This window comes from Megalopta genalis, chromosome 3 (assembly GCF_051020955.1).
Source record: "Megalopta genalis isolate 19385.01 chromosome 3, iyMegGena1_principal, whole genome shotgun sequence".
NCBI classification, from domain to species: Eukaryota; Metazoa; Arthropoda; class Insecta; order Hymenoptera; family Halictidae; genus Megalopta; species Megalopta genalis.
This window is the reverse complement of record NC_135015.1, coordinates 30,252,761-30,272,247: the sequence shown is the minus strand read 5'-3', so window position 1 is coordinate 30,272,247 and position 19,487 is coordinate 30,252,761. Positions and strand designations below refer to the sequence as shown.

Here is a 19,487-nt window from a genome sequence, read left to right as displayed (position 1 = left end):
CTCTCGATTCGGCGGAGCGATCCGGATCGTCGAGGGTATCCGTCGTGTTCGCGAAACGAGCTCGGCGACGCCGTCCATCGGCCGGTTACGTTTCTCGCGTCCGAAATCTTGCTCGTTGGGCCGTCCGCCGACGCGCCGAGCCTCGATTCGATTCAATTTGCCTTCTCTCGGCAATTTCCGCGTACCCGAAACGACGCTCCGGCACCAGAGATTCTGCGGCGAATCGGTTCGATCGATACCGTGCGGACCGTCGAAATTAAATAGCAAATTAAATATGGCAGCGCGGAAACCGGAGATAAAAATGTTCGGGCTGAAAATGAAACTAATGGATATTAAAACGAGGATAATGGATCGGGGTGTTCGATCGAACGAAGAATATCGAGTTACCGTACACGTTTCGGTTACGTCGATCGCGGGAACGTGTTCCGAGCTTCCGCTCGGCGATACAGCCGCGATCGTACGAAGGGAGGAGCGGATTCTTGTTCCGTTGTCGCGCGTTCCCTGGCCAACGCGTCGGCGTCCATGCGCGTATCTTGTAATTGTTCAACGACGCGGGCGGTGGAAACGAGCGAGCAGCGGAAAAGCCGTCCCGGCCTCGCAGGACGCGAAGCGCGAAACGCGGCACGCGAATCCGTTGCGTCGAGCGTTCGCGACGAACGCGGTAATGGGTTTTTCGAGGGCTCGCGGTTACACACGACTCCGGACTCGTCTCCGACTATCCCCGGGGAGCCGTACAAATCGATTCGAGCTATCCGTCGACGTAACCAAAGTTTCGGTCGGTTCTCCCGAACCGGTGATTCGTTTCCGCTCCGTAGAAACGCTGCTGATAACGCGTCGCGAGCCGACCCGGTGTCTTCCCGGCGTCTTCCTTGGAACCGGAAACTTCCGATAAACTCGTTGTTAACCCTTTCGCTACTACGGGCCACTATAGTGGTCCTCCATAAGATGCCACTGAGGTACTACGGGCCACTATAGTGGCCTTTCATAAGATGCCACTGAGGTACTATGGGCCACTATAGTGGCCTTCCATAAGATGCGATCGAGGTACTACGGGCCACTATAGTGGCCTTTCATAAGATGCCACTGAGGTACTATGGGCCACTATAGTGGCCTTCCATAAGATGCGATCGAGGTACTACGGGCCACTATAGTGGCCTTTCATAAGATGCCACTGAGGTACTATGGGCCACTATAGTGGCCTTCCATAAGATGCGATCGAGGTACTACGGGCCACTATAGTGGCCTTTCATAAGATGCCACTGAGGTACTATGGGCCACTATAGTGGCCTTCCATAAGATGCATTATATTGCATAACGTTTTTTATTTCCTCTCATACTGTAAATTAAAGAGCGCATGCTAAGACGTTATAAATACCCTGGAATACCCTTTATTTATAAATACCCTTTGGAGAGAAATTTTTTCGTACGAACGCGGCGAACGGAAAATCTAATCTTAACGCGGGTAAGAAAGAAGTCGTCGAACGTCCTCGATCGACAAAATCGATGAATCGTCCGTCATTTTCACGAAAGTCAAAGGTTTCGGGCTCGGCGAATCCGACGATACAGCGCGGGGGGACGCGTTAATCGGATTCGAGTTGTCGGCTATTCGGGAGCGAGACGGGGCCGGCGCGACGTCCTTGGCACCGAATTTTAATATAATATTCGCGTCGTTGAACGCGATTCGGGGGTGAAATTGTGCCGGGAATCGCGAATAAACGAAAGGTGTCCGATCGAAATTTCATCAGCGGCACGCGTTCGCGTATTAGATTTCAACGAGTGCGCGGCATCGTCGGTCGTCGATTCGGTGGCCGGTGATCGGTGACCGGGGTGACCGTTGTCGAGCCGGCCAGATATCGTCGGCCGCATCGACTCGTCGCGCTTCGTCGCTCTTCGTCGCGCGCCGAGTCAATCGTTGGCCGCGTTTTCAACCGCGCGATTAAATCCGATTGAAATTTTGAAGTTGCTCGGTCAGCGCCGCGTTCGCGTCCCCCTCCATCGGGAGCGGCGACAGCGTTCTCGTTCGAAATCCGATTCTAAGCGAGATCTCCGAGCGAAAGTTTTCGCGTTGTCCGCTCGGTTCGCTTTTTCCCGGCCCCGTGGAATCGTTCGCGTTTCCGTGAGATCGGAAACGTTCGCCGCGGAAGGCAGCGATGGCTCGATACCTTCGGCGAGCAGCGTATCTCTGTCCGCCAGTCTCCTACCGCTCTGCGGCTCCGTTCTCGCGATCCTCGTCGCCGGATCGACCGACCTGCATCGAAACTATGCCGGGACAACGAGATAAGTCACGGAATCTTGCCAGGAAGATAAAGACCCTTCAGCCTCGAGCTCCCGAACCCCAATTTTCGCGTCCGCGGAAAATTGAGGCGTTTCGATGCCGACGCCGACCCCGACCCCGACGACGTCGTGGACAAAAAAATGACTTTGCATCTTTCGGCATAATTGTTTCGCTGAAAAGAAATCCGTGTGACTCGAATCGGTACATTCCACGGAGATTCTTGCTCGCGCGACTTCGCCGATTCTCGCCGATCGTAACATTCTTCCATGGAACGACGAACGGGACGCTCTTCGGCGCGGCTCGGAGTAAGATTCCGACGGATATACATGCATATATGTGTACGCGCGATACGCGTATCGACGACGAGAGAGAGGGTACGCGCTCTCGATAATCTAGGTATAATCTCTTCTACTCGTATCAGCGTTAATTAATGCTCGCAAACCGAAACAACCGATGATCGTCAATTTTCATTACCGTGACACGCTTTCGTTCGACGCGCGAACGCGAAACCCGTCGAATCGACATCCCTCGAAACAAAATTGCTTTCCCACGGATTTCCACCGGATTCGTCGAATTACCCGTTCCCTTTTTTCGCCCGTCGTTTCCGTACGTCTACCGCTAAAAAGGATACCGTGGTTCGATGTTAAAAATCTCGATCGCGACCATCTTTTTTTAGACCATGCCTGCACCTTCGCGTACTTCGATACACCAAGCTTTCGATAACGGAAGATTCGAAACGCGTTCGTATTTCGCGGATTATCTCCGTCGTTGCAGGGCAACGAGAGGGAACCAAACCGTACGAAATCCTCGGAATCTCAAATATGCCGGATCGCGTGCTCGCAGTTTTACGAACGGCCACGATTTTTCTCCGGAATTCGAATTTCGAACGTAAGAGAGTTCGAATCGATCCTATTTGCTCTCGCAAGTTTTCGGACCGGCACGAACGACGATCGACGACGAAATCGTTGACAAAATAATCGACTCGCCTGAAATATCGAAGAGCCGCGAACCGCTCAGGCGCTCTATCTACACCAGCGAAGACGCGAGTAAACGAAGAAAGGGGCGGGATTACTTGGGCATAAGCTCGAGAAAGCAGTTTCCCTCTCGACTCTCGAGCATCGCGTCGCGTCGCATCGGTCGATCGTTTTCCGTGGCGGCTCGGCGTTCCATTTTGCCGCGTGTGCCGCCGCGCGTCACGCGAATCCGATTCGAACGGAGTTTAATACGATCCGCGATCCGCAGATGCGACGGAACTATAACGCGTCGAGCGCGAGCCGAGGGGCGTCGGCCGCGAGGCAATGGTGCATGCGGCAAGCCTGACACATATCAATCAGGCAATGGAATCCTCGGCCGCCCCGACACCGACGATCCGACGATCCTCCGTTTCTATCCGTTCGAACATCGTCCTGCTCCCTCTCGGCGCTTCGCCTCTCCTCTCGAATCCTCCTGCAACCCTGCGGCGCGACGAGGAGCGGCGAGGAGCGGAGCGGAACGAATATGACACGCGGCCGCGCGCATACCGTTATCGAGTACAGCCTGTCGTCGGCTTGGAATTTCAATGCTAATCAGCTGCGATGTCCGATCGAACGGTGGATACCATGGTTCTTGAACGGTCCGGCGCGAGCCCGAGCCCGATCGCCGATAGAACCAGCCACCGTCGCGCTGCCAACGATCCGCGCACCCTCCGATTCCAGAAACTCGCCGATATACCGAAGAACGCGAGATCGTCTGCAGGGCTGTGCACCGTCGCTCGATATTATGGCACTAATCTTTGCGCGAACACGAATTTTCGCGGAACGTTTCGCAGAAATTGCAGAAAGTTTTAGCCGATTTCGGAGACTGGATCGGAGAGCGAGCTCGCGTGGCGATCGACGGTACGATTTTTCGACGACGGCATCGACTTTCCGGAGAGGCGGGATATGCTTTGACATTCATTGTCGCGCCGTTTCGGCCGGGAAACGCGCGCGCGTGTCGCGAGTCGCGAACGTCCCTCGCCTCGTCGGCGCGGCGCCGAATCGAACGAGCCCCGTTCGTCGGTCGTCCGAACGTCGGTTACCCGCAGATTCGAATTTCTCTAGTAATAAAGCTGCGGCGACCGATAGGCTCGACGATACCGCCGTTTTCGGATCGCCGACAGCGTGCCGGTAACGAATGGGCGCTCGCGCGCGCGCGCCGTCGTTTCGGTGGTTGCGGGGGATAGGGATGGAACCGTTCCATTAATTACTCCGAAGAGCGATTTCCAATTTCGCGGGTCACAGCGAAGCCGCGAGAGTCTAGGTCACCGGACGAATCGTGGCGAATGGTCGAAGCATTAATTACCGATTAATTGGTAAGAGTCCGAAGCGCGGTCTGGTCCGGTAATCGCACTCGTTTAAAGTCCGACCGAACGCACGGAAGAACTCTGTTCGGTTTCCCATGTTCGAGAGTGCCATTCGACGCGTCGAAGAGACGCGGGACGCGCCGCAGGCTGCAGCGGGCCGCGGCACGGAATTTCGCTCCCGATTCCTCGTCGATTACGACGGCTGGTTACCCGATTGCCAATTCCGAGAGTGGCTCCCGGTTTACCGGGCCAACGTTTCCTTCGACGAACGAGTTCTTATCTGTTGGCCGAGGTCGATCGATCCGAGCGAGTCGATTGGATTTTTTGCGGCAAAGATAAAGGAGATGCTCGTGCTCGTTAACGCGGTTACACGCCGTCCGAAACGTTGTTTATCGAATGCACGAATGTCCGCGGCGCAACGGTTGCAGAATGCTAGCTATAAATACAAGTGTGCGCGTACTTGAAGAGTCGCTCGGCGACAAAAAGGGAACGCGGCTCGAGATCGGCTCGCTTCGAATATTCGCGTCGACCGTGCGTCTCGTCTCGTTCGCGCGAGCCCGAACAGCTAGCCGCGGGTAATGCCGTTGGATCCGCGCGGTCCGCGGCGAGTCGCGAAGCGGCCGAAAGGTTCTTGCCTTCCGAGTATTCGGGGAACGTTCGGCCCTCGATATCTCTATCGGGCCAGATTCCTCGCGCTCCCGAAACCGAGTAAATCCCGCAGCGCCGTATCGCGATGCCGGTAAACCTCGTCGAGCCGTTTAATTGCAGCGACTAAAATCCAGTCGGCGCGAAGACTCGGTCTCCTCTACGAAAAGCCAGCGGCTCGGCGCGACAGCGAATTACCACCTTGGGAGTTAGGCGCGCGGCACGCGCCACGCGCATAAATTCTCGGCCAGTTTAGCTCGTTTTATTTCGCGCATTCGAATGTTGCGCCTCGGGTGCGAATGCCACGGGTTTTACGGCGTGTTCCGTTGCATCGAACACGTTGCAGCGCAGCCCCGAGAAGCGGACGTATTTGGATCGCCGTTAAATTTCATTTAGCAATTATTAACTCCTCCGGTTGCGCGGAATTAATCGATGCTCTCGTATCGCTTAACGCCGCGTCGGATAAACCAGCCGCGACGTTCGAATTTAACGAGAACCATTATTTGCTTTACGAGCGTGTCAAAACTGATACCCTCGATTTCGAAGCGGCAGCGTAAAACTCGCGATCGAGACGTTCGAATCGACGAGATCGTCGTGCGCGCGGCCTTTCGACTCGCCCGCCGTCCTTCAAATTCGTGCTCGAATCGAGGAAACGATTCGTTCCTTGCGCGCGAACAGTCTTCGCGATTTCAACGATTTCGATACGAAAAAATCATCGAGCGTCGTTCGCGCGCGTACCGCGCGGCGCGACCGCGCGGTGGCTCGTTCGATTTTATTTATGAAACTCCGCGGCGAGGCGAGCCTCGATAAAACGGAGATAGCTCGAAATTGAAAAAGCGCGAAAGTTGGCGGCTCGACCGGCTGCCTCGATGAATATTTAATCGATCCGGAGCAGCGGGGGGAAAGTTCGCCGTAGTTTCGCTCGTAGACGATAGAAAAATTTCGGTTATTAATCATCGGGGGAGAGAAAAGCGTGCGACGGAAGTTTCAAAGTTACGAGTCTCTCGCGACGAGGCCGGCGAGTCTCGGCGAGCACTCGGGACTCGGGCCAACGAAAGAGTTCGGTGTCTCCGCTCCTCTCGATCCCGCGGTGCTAAATACCAGCAATCGTCGAGCAAATCGAAGAAACTCCTCGGGCCGATAGCTTTCCTTGCCCGGACTCGCGGCAACGGATTCGCCGCTGCCTCGCGATCGTATCGACGTCGAGGCGAAGAAAGCACCGCGATACACGGGAGCGGAATACGTCGTCGCTTCGCGGAGGTGCCGCGATTTCCGGTTTCGATCCTTCGGAGATATTCGAGGCTGTCTCGACCCCGATCTCGGTCCCGGTTCCGAGACACGGCCGCGACGCGAAATTCGCGAACGACTCGCGGCTCCCTCGAGATCGAGAGGCCTGTCTCGTCCGCCTCGCGAATCGAATTCGAAGTTGCGCGAGCAAGATTTGCCGTGCAAACGGAATTACGAAATCCGCCGCGACGCGGACGATGACGCGCGACGCCTCGAACGCGAACCGAGGAAGCCATTCGCGAGCCGATTCGCGACGCAGCAACGTCGAAGGGGTTGAGGGGCCGTGGTATCGCGAATCGTCGGTGCGACACCGCGACGAAACGCCGGCACGTGGACGGATGGCCGGTGTAATCGAATTTCTGCGGAGGGGGGTAACGGCGGAAATGAAAAGGGACAACGAACGAGACGAGGCCGCCGCCTCGGAACCTTTCGATTCGTCGTCGAAGCCGCCGATTTTTCCCCGATGTCGCGGATAACGCGCGCCTCGGCCCGTCTCGACCCGACAGAGAAGTTCCCAGTTTCCCATGGAAAATCTCGGGAAAGCCACTTACGCGCGTCGGAGGCCGGTCGGACGGAGCATCGACGGATACCGTATCCGGGCTGGTTCCTCGCCACCGTAACAACCGATGATCCGGCTGGATCTCCGTACGGCCGTTAACCGGCACGGCACCGAGACGGGCTTCCACCTCCGTATACGCGTTTGCCCGTCGCGCCGGTTCGCGTCCTGGGAACCCGGTATACTTTGGGAAAATGATCGGAAAAAGAGAGGAGCGGAGGTCGAGGGTTGCTCGAAACTGGGTGTTCTCGAAAGGCCGAACCATCCCCGGTTTTCGCTCGGATATCGAGGACCGCGCGGCTTATCCCCTTCCGGCTCTCGCCGTCGAATCCACGGGGAGACCGGCCCGGGAGACTCCTCCGACCGACGAAAATCGAAAATTCGGGGGCTAGGAAATGAAAATGCCTCCGGCTGGCGGCTGCCGGCTGTCGGCTGCCGCGCTGCCGGCTGGTAATAACGCCTCGAAGACGATGTGCCGGAAGTTTCGGAAATCGAAAGGACGCCGGAACGTGGAGCGCCGGAGGGACGCGCGGGGTAGCGCGGGGCCGGTCGACAGGGAAGAGGGTAGACCGTGCACGGTATTGATTCACCGCTCTGGATTTCGCTGATTACACGCAGCCCCTAAAAAATCGGCGGAGCCCGCGATGCGCCTCGATACGAAGCCCACCAGCACCAGCACCAGCACCAGCATCAGCACCAGCACCAGCACCAGCACCAGCACCAGCACCAGCACCAGCACCAACGCCAGCGCCGACGAGATCTCTATAGCGGCCGTCTCGAGTGTTGGAACCCTCGCCCCCACGTTCTCGCTCGCTCGCTTTCGCTCTTCTCCCCGCTGTCCCTTTCTCTCGTTTCGCCTCGGATAATTTGAATTAAGTTGGCAAAACTCTGCTTCAGCCGGGGTGGCTCATCCCGAGTGTACCCGCCTCTTTTATGGTCGTAATTGTGGCGAGAGGGTTTTCCTGGCGGAGATTTTTACCGCTGCGCGCCCCTGGTTCGCAGGATGTTTCGAATATTCTCGATGGAAATCGCGAAATTTTGTCCGCGAAGCTTCGACGCGTTTCGGATCGAAAGAAAACGACGTCGTGCGCGGGTATAGCCTCGTCCTTCGGTTTCCATCGGTCGCGTACGTACGCGCGTTCGTTTCGGATCGGGCCTGTCTTTTCGGGGGGTCGATTTCTCAGCGAACGCGTACGCGACCGCGGCGGAACGAAACGGATTTTCCGAAAAATTCTCTGTTCGAGGAGAACGATAACAGCCCCCTGCCCCCCTTCCGCCGCTTCCGGCCGCCGAAGCCGACGCCGCGCCGTATACATTATTAAAATCTCTGCTTCGAGAACAATATCCATCGAGCAAAGACTCGGAGAACCAACTTCCCAAGAGTTCGAACAACTTAACTTCGCAGGAAACTTTTAATGCAGCCACTTAACCGCAAAAACATTCTACTTTCGAGCAAAGGATCCTGTATACGAGGTCGTTTTACGCGGCACGAACCACCTCCGTACACGAAAAATTAGTTTACCCGTTGCGAAGATAACGAGGAAACAATTAACAGCAAAGTTCTCTTCCCGAAAAACTTGCGCGAGCGATCGGATGCAACGGTCGAAATTCTTTCGATTTCGATCGAAAAAAGACAGCGCGTTCGTTCCGAATCTTTCCATCGGATCGTAGAAGGTACGTTCGTGGGAACTTGTCTTCGATTTCGTGCTGCGAACAGCCGATGGAACGACACCTTCGCGTCCGTACGCACTCGTCGACGTTTACGTCGAACCAAGCATCGTTCGAACGAACAGATTTGTACACGCTCGATTCGGACTCGGAGTTGCAAACGTTTCGTCTAATCTCAAAGTTTCTAATGGCGGGCTCGAATCGTCGATCCGACCGAGCTCGCGGAACGAGCCGTTTAACTCTCGACTCGGCCATCGGGACGAACGAATTACGGTAGCCGAGCAAATTAACTCGAAATTAAAGGGGCGCGGGGCGGGGCGGGGCTGACAGCACGGGGCCGGAAACAGCCTGGAAGGAAATCTCTTTATCAAAAGAGCGATTTCATATTTTCCGTCGTCCGCCGGCCCGTCAGATTTTCCACTCGCGGTCTCGACGACGACGAGGGGATCGCGCGGGTCGCGTGATCCGCGCGTTCGCATCTTCGAACGGCGGTGTTCCGGGGGTTGCTCCGCAAAATCGAAATCGAATGTCCTACGAGACCGTTGGTCTCGCGGCGAAAGGGTCGGCGCGGCGACGCGTCGGCGAGGAGGTTGTTCGCGGATCTCCGGATCCGCGGCGAATTTAATAACTCGAGTCGAGTTCGCCGTCGGACGAAGTTGAACTCTCTGGCTCGGCGAGCGGAACATATGTAAGACCGCCGAGTAGGAAATTCTGCGGAATATCCGCGTTTGGGTGTACGCGCGCGCGTCGTAGTCGCGGTACGGAGACCGAACTTGTTCGAAAGTGCCGGGCTCGGTCGTTCCTGGTTCGACCAAACGAAGCACGAGTATCCGAGTTGCTAAACTCGTTACGTCCAAATAAAAAGTGCTCGCTCCGGACTTGTTCGTTCGCGTCGGGTCCGCGTCCGCGAGCTCTCGCGAGGATAAATACGCGGGGCGAAAGAGACCCCGAACGAATCCGAACTTCGGCGTTTCGATGCGCGACCCGCTCCCGAAGCGGGTTCCTTCGCTCATTCTCGGCCCTTCCGCGTCGCGTTCGGCCGACGGCTTCCGTTCCTTTCGACGTTTCGGCCGATCGAGGCGATCGCAACGATCGCCGACGCGAACGAGAACGATCTTCTCGAGCCGATCGATCGTTCGAGTCGTTGCTCGATTCGCGGATACTCGCGAAAGATCTCGTCCGCCGCGATGATCTCGTTTCGGTCGGCACTCGCCACGCGTTTCGAGCCAACGACGAGAATAATCCGGATACTTGCTCGCGTTCGATGAAACGGACGTTGCCGTTGCGCGTGGAATAAAACGCGCGGTAAAATGTATCTCCGTCTTTGGTTCTAAACGCATCGATCGAAGAGAACGTATGCAAATTCGAATTTGCAAACAATATCCGCGGCCCGATGGGACGATGACTGTCGATTTCATAAAACGGCGATACGGGCCGTCGTTGGATGCGAGCGTTTCGCGTCGCTGGCTCGCGCTATCTTTCGGTAGACGGTGGCAGGGATCGCGATAATTATTCGCTTCTGTATCGGCGAGAGAGAGAGAGAGAGAGAGAGAGAGAGAGAGACAGTTGTTTGGCCGCTTCATCGACGCCTCTTCGTTGCCGTTGCCAGGAATTTCGTTTTATTCTCCCGCGAATTTTCCTCCGATATCGGTAGATTCGGCGAACGCAGCCTCCGTATTTCCCGGTCAAGGATCGGTCGAGCTGTCCGAACCGATGCCGATCTACTTCTCGCAATTCGCATACTCGCGGTCCCCGGCTCGCGTCTAAACGAAGACGTATCCTCCGACGTCGGTCGAGGTGTCATTTAGAACCGGTGCCGCGCGCGTCAAAGCCGTTTTCACCGGAGGAGGATCCTTGCGATCCGACGGCGACGCGACGCGCGACGACTCGCGCATTTAAATATCTTGCTCCGATCTCTCGATCTCCCGATGCGATTTTCCGACGCGACGCCATAATTTAATTGGCTCGCCGCTTACCGCTTACCGCTCGCCGCGCCGCGAGAGCCGCGGTCGAGTGGAAGTCGCGAGACCGCGCCGCATCGGAGAACATTTAACTTCGTTCGCGAATAATCCGATTCCCGTTTATTATATCGAGGGTCGACCGTTTCACGGTACTCTCGATCGGCAACGGCCGAACCTGGAAATTTCGCGTTCGATGCGCGAAGCTGAGAACTCGGCCGATAGACGGAAACGTTCGTTCGCGCGATTCTCCGAAAACGAACGAGGCGCGCGAAGATTTCGGACCATTTCTTTCGTCCGACGCGTTCGGACCGAGAAACTTTAGTCGCGTGTCGGAGCCGACAAGGTCGATTCGCGTATACGCGACAGTTTCGAAGATGTTCGCGCGTCGTCTTTCGCCAGCGATTTCGACGCGACGCGACGTTTATTTGCCAACGGAACGGTTCTACAACCGTTCGGAACTCAATTTCCACGGGCCGTCGTTATCCTCGCGCGTCGAATCCCGACGTATGCATATGCATACGAGCCAGCGAATGCGAATGCGAATGCACGTCGGAGAGTGCTCGCAGAGGCGGCGCGTGCATAAACCCCGAGCCGAGAGCGCGTTCGCCGCGACGCGATCGCGCGTCGTCTCCGCGGCTCGAGACGACGTTCGATGGAAGAAATTCGAATATATTTTTTGCCGAATAGAAACGGACATTTTGCGAGAAACGCGTGAAATCGTAATCGCCAGTCCGCCAATTACTCTTTCCAAGGCCGTTTGCGGACATCGTCCGTTTCGTTGGCAGAAACGATCGGTGCGACCCGAACGTTTCCACCGACCTCGGCGAAACGTCGCTCGACGCCGCGACGACGGCGATACGATGTTCGCTCGCGCTCCGCTCTCGAGCACCCCGCCGCGACCTATAAATCGCTTAATTCTCATCCCCCGTTACGGTTAATCTCCGCGTACAGCTGTTCCATCTCTCCGTGTCCGACTTTGGATTTCCATTCCAGGCTTCTTCCGCTTCGTCTCCCGACGCGCGATACTCGAATCGACGCGACATACCGATTTACGGAGACATCGGCGGCCGTGCGGAACGTCGTTGGTCGGCCACGAATCCTATTCCGACCGCGATCGCTCGAAATTATCCAAGACTCCATTTCCGGTGTTCGGAGACCGAGGAGAATTTTCCGTCGAAAAAATCGATCGACCTCTTTCCGCGCGATATCGTGCCAGACTCGTTCCGCGGATTTCGAACGCGATCTGCCAATTCCGAGCGCGGACGACGTTACTCGCGTCTTTCGAATCGAAATCAAAATTTCACCCTACCATCGGAAACGTTCGAAGCGAACGACGCGGTCGATCGATCGCGATTTATCTCTCATCCGGTAAGACCGTCGAAGACGAGTTTCGAATCGCGCGTCAAATCGTTGTCACCCGCGGATCCTCCCAGCCGCCGCGATGCGCGCCAACTACTTGCCCGGACAATGTGGAAATTATAATCCACTCGACGAAGATCCGGTCCCGTTAGAATTTCATTAGAAGCATCTGCTTCGGCGGACGGAGCGAGTCGAGGCGAGGCGAGGCGAGGCGAGGCGACGCGACGCGACGGTGCCCCGGGTGATTCCTAACGAGGCCCGATCGGACTCGCTGCAGCTACACGGTACCCGGTCAAGGTACCGGATCACCGGCCGGCCGCGACTGGCTGCCGGCAAAATCCTAGGAAACCTTAAAGCCGGCTGCACCGGAAGAAGTTGCGCGAGTGCCGCGAGTGCCTGACACCGGGACGGCGCGCGGGGGATCGGCGGAAAAGGGTAACAGAAAAGAGAAAAGGGAAAAGAGGAGAGAGGAAAGGGGGAACGAGAGAAGAGCGGCCGAAGAAGGCCGGAGAACAATGGCAGCTGGATGAAAGAGTTCGCAGGCCCCGGGCCAGACCGGCGCTTTTCTATATTCCGCGACCCTCCGCCCTCGCTCGTCCGCTCGATACCGAAACCGAAACCGAAACGCTCGCGATCGGTCGAGCGAGTCGAAACGAAACGGCGAGCAACCTTTCCACCGGGTCCCGGTCGAACAGCTTCGAACGGCGTACGAACATGCGCGCGAACGTTTCTTCCTCGTAGAAGTCGTCGAGCTTCGTCGATCGAGATCTTCTTAAGAAATCGCGAGAAATTCGTCGTCGTCGATTTCGAACCGCTTCCGAAGCTGCGAAAAATCAAACCGCGCGTTGGATGGAATCGGTAGTCGGCGGTCGGCAGAAAATACCACCAAGTTTTTCCGAGGCGAGTATTCACCGATTTTCCGACAGCCGAGAAATACGCGCTCGTTTGCTCGAACGGTAGCATATTCGCGCGTCCGGTGGGGAGTAGACGTCGTCGTCGACGTCGTCGTCGTCGTTGTCGCGGTCGGGGTCGGGGCATAGAGTCGTTTCAATAACCGCTCGTAGAGCTCCAATAACTGTACGGCTTATCCCCATATAGTTCCCTCTCACCCATCCATTTTTTCCCCGGCACATATCGAGCCACCGCCACCGCCGCCACCACGGAGATTCCCGCGACTGGCTTTCTATCCGAGTCGAAATCTTGTCGCGGCCGTAGACGTCGTCTCATTTCCGTCGATCTTAACGTTCTCTCCGTTCTCCGCTCTCCGACCACGGATTTCTCTCCGGCGAGAAGCAACCTCGTCTATGGAACCGAGGGGTTGCTTTTCGCTCGTGCTTCCGATAGCGGTGCCGGTGGTTCTCGCCGGGCGCGACGCGTCGACGCGAAAAGTTTCGTAATCGTATGTTCCTAAACTCGACGGGTTCGTTCTAGCCGCGGTAAAGCGCTCCGGTAATAGCAGCCGAAACATACCGTTTTATGAAACGTTTCGATCGAAACGGCACCTTGAACGGTCGGCAATTCGACACGCTCGCGAAACACCGTATTAATATACTATGAACAATTTCGCATCGTTTCGTAATATTTCAACGCAGCCATTATTTAACCAGGCTTCCAGATATTTGACCGTTGCTGTGCTTTCCTTTGCTTTGCTTTGCTTTCCTTCGCTTTGCTTTGCTCCGCTTCGCTCTGCTTTGCGCGGAGAAATGAAACGAATGAAATAGTAGACAATAATTTTGCGGCTTGCTACCGAGGTCCGAATCAAGTTTAAACCCGCGGATTAGCATTCTTTCGACATACCATTGCGCGGTCAGAGTTGGCCGAGGTTTAAAGTAGATTTGTGAAAACTGAGCGTTCTCTCCCTTTCCAGCGCCGGTTCCGGGGAACGATATCGCACGAAAGAGGCATATTTCTGTCAAATTTAAACTTTCGCCGTCGCTTTGTATACATATGTATATATTAATACTTTAGCACTGAAGGGAAGGTAAGCGAATCGGAGAGCGTGTTTGAGGTTACTATTAATGCAGTTTATTGAATTGCTATCGATGAGCGCGGGCGCGACTAGCGCGGTGTCGTAGGACTAGCAACTTAGGACAGACTGAGCTTTTGGAGTTGCGCGTTTGTCTCTTTTATAGTGGAAGAGAAGAAAGGAATAAATGGGTCTTCGTAGGAAAGGAGAAAGTTGGGAAAGTCCCGTGCGGGTCGAGGTGTCCAAATGTGAGGAGAATTGTTTTATTAGGGGTGCGTGATTAGGGAATTTTGAGGATTAGGAACGGTACTTGTTTTATTGCTAGCGGCCGCGCTCAGGTAGAGGAATGCGACGCCACAATACTATAAACAAATACTCGCTGTTACAATGCGGACGGGAATTTAAACGAATAAAAGACCGTCAACGTTCTCTCGTTCGGGATTTCGCTTTTTACGCGGCGCGACGGCTGGCGCGAGGGCGAGGGCGAGAGTGGAACGCGCAAAGGCAATTTGAATCGTAAAATCCACTTGGAATGACTTTTTATATCAACATCGGTATTTTACATTTTGTTCCCATGCAATTTAATCTTTGATCGAACCTGCGTGCTAATCGTGTCTTTTTTAAGTTGTCGAAGCATAAATTCGTATATATATATATACGAATTTATGCTTATATATATATATATGAAACATTGGATCGAGAGACAATTTTCCTTCGCTTTTTAACCGATTCGAAGTACCTTCGCGAAATAGACACGTGTACGAACACGAACGTAAACATAAAGGATCGAGGTTCGAGGAGCCAAAGAGAGCGAGGCGGCGACGTAAATCCCGCTGAAACGGATATATTTAATGTTCTTGCGATATTCAACGATCCCAGCGACAGATTTTTCGAGCGATCTCGCGCGTCGACGGCAACACGAGCGATATTCGATGTGTATTCCCGGTGGCATCGGCGACGAACAGGCTCGGGGCTCGGAGCTCGGAGATCAGGGCCCGCGAATTGTGTCACAGCCGAGAGCATAGATATACGTGTGTGCCGCGTTCTAACCACTCAGAAAATATTATACGTTTCCTCGATCTACCATATTGCGATTGCCGCGGCTCCGTATCCTGCTGCCTTCGATTTCAACGAGCCAATGTGTGTTATTCGAAACGGTACAACTGTCCGCAATTTTTCAGAGTGCACTGCCACGGCAAATACATACCAGAGATCGCGTCTTTGAACTTCGTCATCCCGACGTATTACCGTTCCCAGTTTACAATTTTCTGCGCCGCGATAATGTCGTATCGTAATGGCGTCGCGTCGCCAGCAACTCTTCCAAATGCACCGTCGCGAATACAGAGATCCCCCCAACCGTCTGCAACGGTGTACGCGTCGACGAGATCGCGCCGGATCGAAGTTACCGAGGAACGCGAACACGCCGCTTTGCCCGAACGAATCCAAACGAATCGCCGAATCGTTTTTTCAGAAGCGTCGAACAACAGATTTTGACTCGGGTGCTCGGATTTCTAGAGTCGCCCGAACGAATCTTTGCATCTCCGAACGAAGCATGCTTCTCGCCTGGACACGGACGAACTAGCCGACTCGCGTTGCGAGTTGCGACGACGTTCGAACGACGATCTTAGACCCCGATACGCGCGGTAAAAATGTATGCACAGCCTTGTCTCGACGTTCGACCGCTTCGACGCTCGCCGATTTGTACGCGGACATTGATATTCAAGGTCCGACGAAGCAGTTTTTGTTAATTAGTTATTCTCTCGGAGGAAGCAACCGCCTGCCATATCGCCGTCGACGAGCTCGAGGCGATATTTCCTCGGGATGTCGAAAATTGCTCGCGATTCCGGGCAACGTCGATCGACGCCGGAAATATTATTTACGGTCGCCGTCAGGAATCCGCTATTTATCGAGCCGAGCGACGCGGTACGGTGCGGCGACGACGGGTGCACGATGCACGATGCGCGATGCACGCGTGCCCAAAGTGCACCACTTAGAGCGCGGCATAATCGTCGAGAAAAGTGCTTCCTAATGAGCTCGGTCTTTCGCAGGTGCACAGACGTAGCAGCGGTCCCCGTTAGTCTGGATCGAGGCTCCATTGGCCATTGCAAACTGAATTTCCGATAATTGCTTTCCGCGCCGCCTAAAATGATAATTAAATTGCTGGTCGCGCTACTACCCATGGCAAGCCATTGTCGTCGTAATGGCCTTCCCGGGGAGCATCGTGAGGGCAAGTCCGCGGCTACATTTAAGGATGTCCTACAAACAACGTCTCGGGGAGGCGGGCGCGGGCGCGGTGCGGTAATTAACCGAATGGGCAACGAGATCGGGAGCGAGCCGACGCGCGACGCGGCGAGGCGAGGCGAGGCGTGGCGCGGCGTACCGAGGCACACCCGCTCGCCGTGTAACATTTAATTAATCGCCTATTTAATAGCTGCGTTTCGTACGCTTCGCTTCGAACGAGCTGTTCGCTGTTTATTTGCGCGCAGAAACTCGATCGATCCCCCGAAAATTGAAAATATCGGTGACCCCGTGACCCGGGGGAGACTGAACCTGCATTTTGAGAGGCAATAAAATCTGGTTTCGCTTAATTATCGGGGTTGAATCTGTCGGGTCACCCGACTCGGGTGGCGCGCGGAACGCACAACGGGTCGTGTCCCGAGCGTCGGTTGCGATCGTGCTCGCTCGTTCATCCAGAAACGGCTGCCTTTTGTTCAGCTACTCGCGCAACCTTTCGTTATCGAGTTTGACACGGCCCGTTCACTTTTGCACGGGCCTGGCTCGTTCGCAGGCTTGTCCTTCGACGGAGAAAAGTCGAACGACCGTACCGCGGAGATCGAGTGGGAGAGCCCCGGCACACGGGCCCGATAAATAATAAAATCGTAAAGTCAGCGACCGGCACGCGCGCGGTCGGCGGCGGATCAGCGGCGGCTCAGCGGCGGCTCCTGATTCGGCGAAACGGCGTTAATCCTTTGCTCTCGACCGGTGACTCAAATTTGTTTATACGCGCTTCGAAGAAAAACTGCTAGAACCGTGACCGTCGTACGAACCGCGAGACTCGATTTCGTACGCGTGAAACTCGCTGTCGTAAGTCGCGTTTAACACATTAACACGTTCCGTGCCGAGCTTTTTTTACTCGAATCTTCACACTTTGATATTTTACTAAAACTTGATGTATTACGTGCAATTATTAATTCTCGTACACATAACAACGTAACAAAAACTTATCAACGCCCATTCTTGCGGTGGAAATTGATTCTTCGGTTCGAAATTTCTTGTAAACAATTTGTTCAGTTCACTAAGTAAACATGCAAGCGTGTACCATCGATGGTACACGTGGCACGGAACGTGTTAAAGGCGGGGGATTTTGACGAAAGTATGCTAGGTAACGCGGCGACCGCCCCGCCTCGTTTTTCGTCCTAGAGCGGGCGATATTTTGTGTAATCGTAAAAAAATTTAGACTTAAAAAAGTTGATTTAAACTCTTAAAACTAAAAGAAATATTAAAAAAGAACTGAACACTAATTACAAAAAATGTTTTAAAGTACATATTTATGAGAAGTCGAGATAAATCGTAGTAATACGACTCCCGCCTTTAATGTGTTAATATGGAAATACCGTAAGTCGGGAAATCGATTTTGGATTTCGAGTCGAAACGACTTCGAACGCGAAGGATCAATTTTCGACTGGCCGACCGATCGCGGCGATTGGATCGTTGGAAAGGGCTCGCGACGATTCTACAACGCGTAGACGTTGATTTTCGATTGGGACCGCGAGCGCGCGCGCGCGCGCGCGCGATTACGGGGCCGTTACGTTCGGAAGCGTTCGCCGAAATTAACGCGATAGAGAAGCAATTTTCAATCTGGTCCGTAGCTACGATCGAGCGAGTACCGCCGCGTGCGAAACGAGCATTTGCATATTCGTATATGTTTATTCGTACGAGCGATATTCCGTTGAACAAACAGAGGCCTCGGCGCGGTAACTCGATTCGTTTTTCACGTGTGCCGCGCGCGGGATGGAATATTACCTAATACAGGGCAATTACAATCATCCGCGTCGTTATCGTTCGACGTCGATAATCCGGTGAATATTGTTTTCCGTTTAACCTTTTCGCGCGCGCGAGCGACGCCGTCCGAGCCGGATCGAGCGGTTCCGATAATTTTATTTATACGTACGTATCGGGCTCCGGCGCGTTCGAACTATACCGGTTAATTTTTTATCGATATCCCTCCGTAAAAGAGTTATTTTCACAGTTTATCGATTTCCAGCATCGAGTTAGCGCGACTACTCCGCGGGAGTAACTACGGGTAGTTAAACTGCCTGTACGAGTATCGGGTGTCCAACGGTCCGCGTACTTGAAATCGAGAGGACGACACGGTCGAGAAAACCTCGAGAAATATTGTTCGACGATCGCCGATACGATCGATTCGACCGACGCTGTTCGCGAACGATCGCTTATAATTTTATCTATTCGGTAGAAAAATGCAAATTCGAACTTCTTGACAAGCGATTTCGAACGATATAACATCGGAGCCGCGCGCGACGGAGATCTCGATTCCAGCGAGAGAACGCGAGAATTGGGTCGCACGGATCGGTTCGGAAGAGAGCGTTCGAAGTTGGCGCGCGTTCGTCGGTCGAACGGAAAGCGGTGGCCGAGGGTAGCCAGAGCGGTAGCCAGCGACGCCGCGATTGGCCAGCCGATGTCGCGCGCCGGTTGGTCGAGAAGAGGCTGGCGGCCGCTAGGAGGCGGTAACGTCGCGCTACGGACGCGGACGCGAACACGCAGCAGCGGCGCGCACTGCGCACAGTGCCGCGCATCGACGGAATAGAGCGAGACCGGACACCGGACGTAAGAGAGAACGAGCTAGACTCGTTCGCGTTCCGCCGAGGTGGTGCAGTTTTCCAGTGTCGCGTAGAGTGTAGTGTTTTTCTTCCTTTCCCCCCGTTTCCGTGGATCGAGTGTGTAGTGTGCGTCGATGAAGCGAGCCGGATCGATCCCCGATGATTGAGAAGCGCATTTAGGTAATTAAGAATATTCTCGTACGGCCGCGCCCCATTAAAATGCGAACCTCGTCCGCTCGGGACGCCTCGTTGCGGAGAGCGGACCGACCGGACGAGGAACAACGGATGGTGCGCCGCTACGGCGCACACGCCGCGCCGGCGTTATTACCGTTCGTTCAATTTTCCCGTATTCCGCCGAGAAATTCTGTGTCGGAACGCTCGTCGAGCGATCCGTGCCGACCGTCGTCCGTACCTCGTTTTCGTGCGGGATCGCGAGTGTTGCGTTCTCGTGTGCAAGCTGTGCGCAACGGTGACAAATTCTACGTACGTATGCACACGGTGCCGGGAGGGAGACGGTTCGCAGCGTGGTGTGCGACGCCGCGTCGACGTCGACTTCCTCGAAACGAATTTCGTCGGAGGTTCGTTCTCGTGTACCGAACGAACTCGGATCTG

General features: G+C 54.8%; 1 protein-coding gene across 4 annotated transcripts in view; it reads left to right on the top strand.

The window, feature by feature from the left end:
• Positions 1-19,487, top strand: part of mub (poly(rC)-binding protein mub) — a 146,827-nt gene that overhangs the window by 71,235 nt on the left and 56,105 nt on the right. The window contains exon 1 of one of the 4 annotated variants that reach the window (XM_076520545.1): positions 18,829-19,055. The exons of 2 other annotated variants lie outside the window; for them this stretch is intronic. The gene's annotated coding sequence lies outside the window, so the exon portion shown is untranslated. Of the gene's footprint in view, positions 1-18,828; positions 19,056-19,173; positions 19,359-19,487 lie in introns of those variants that run through there. One more of the 4 variants, XM_033466461.2, reaches the window with a different exon arrangement.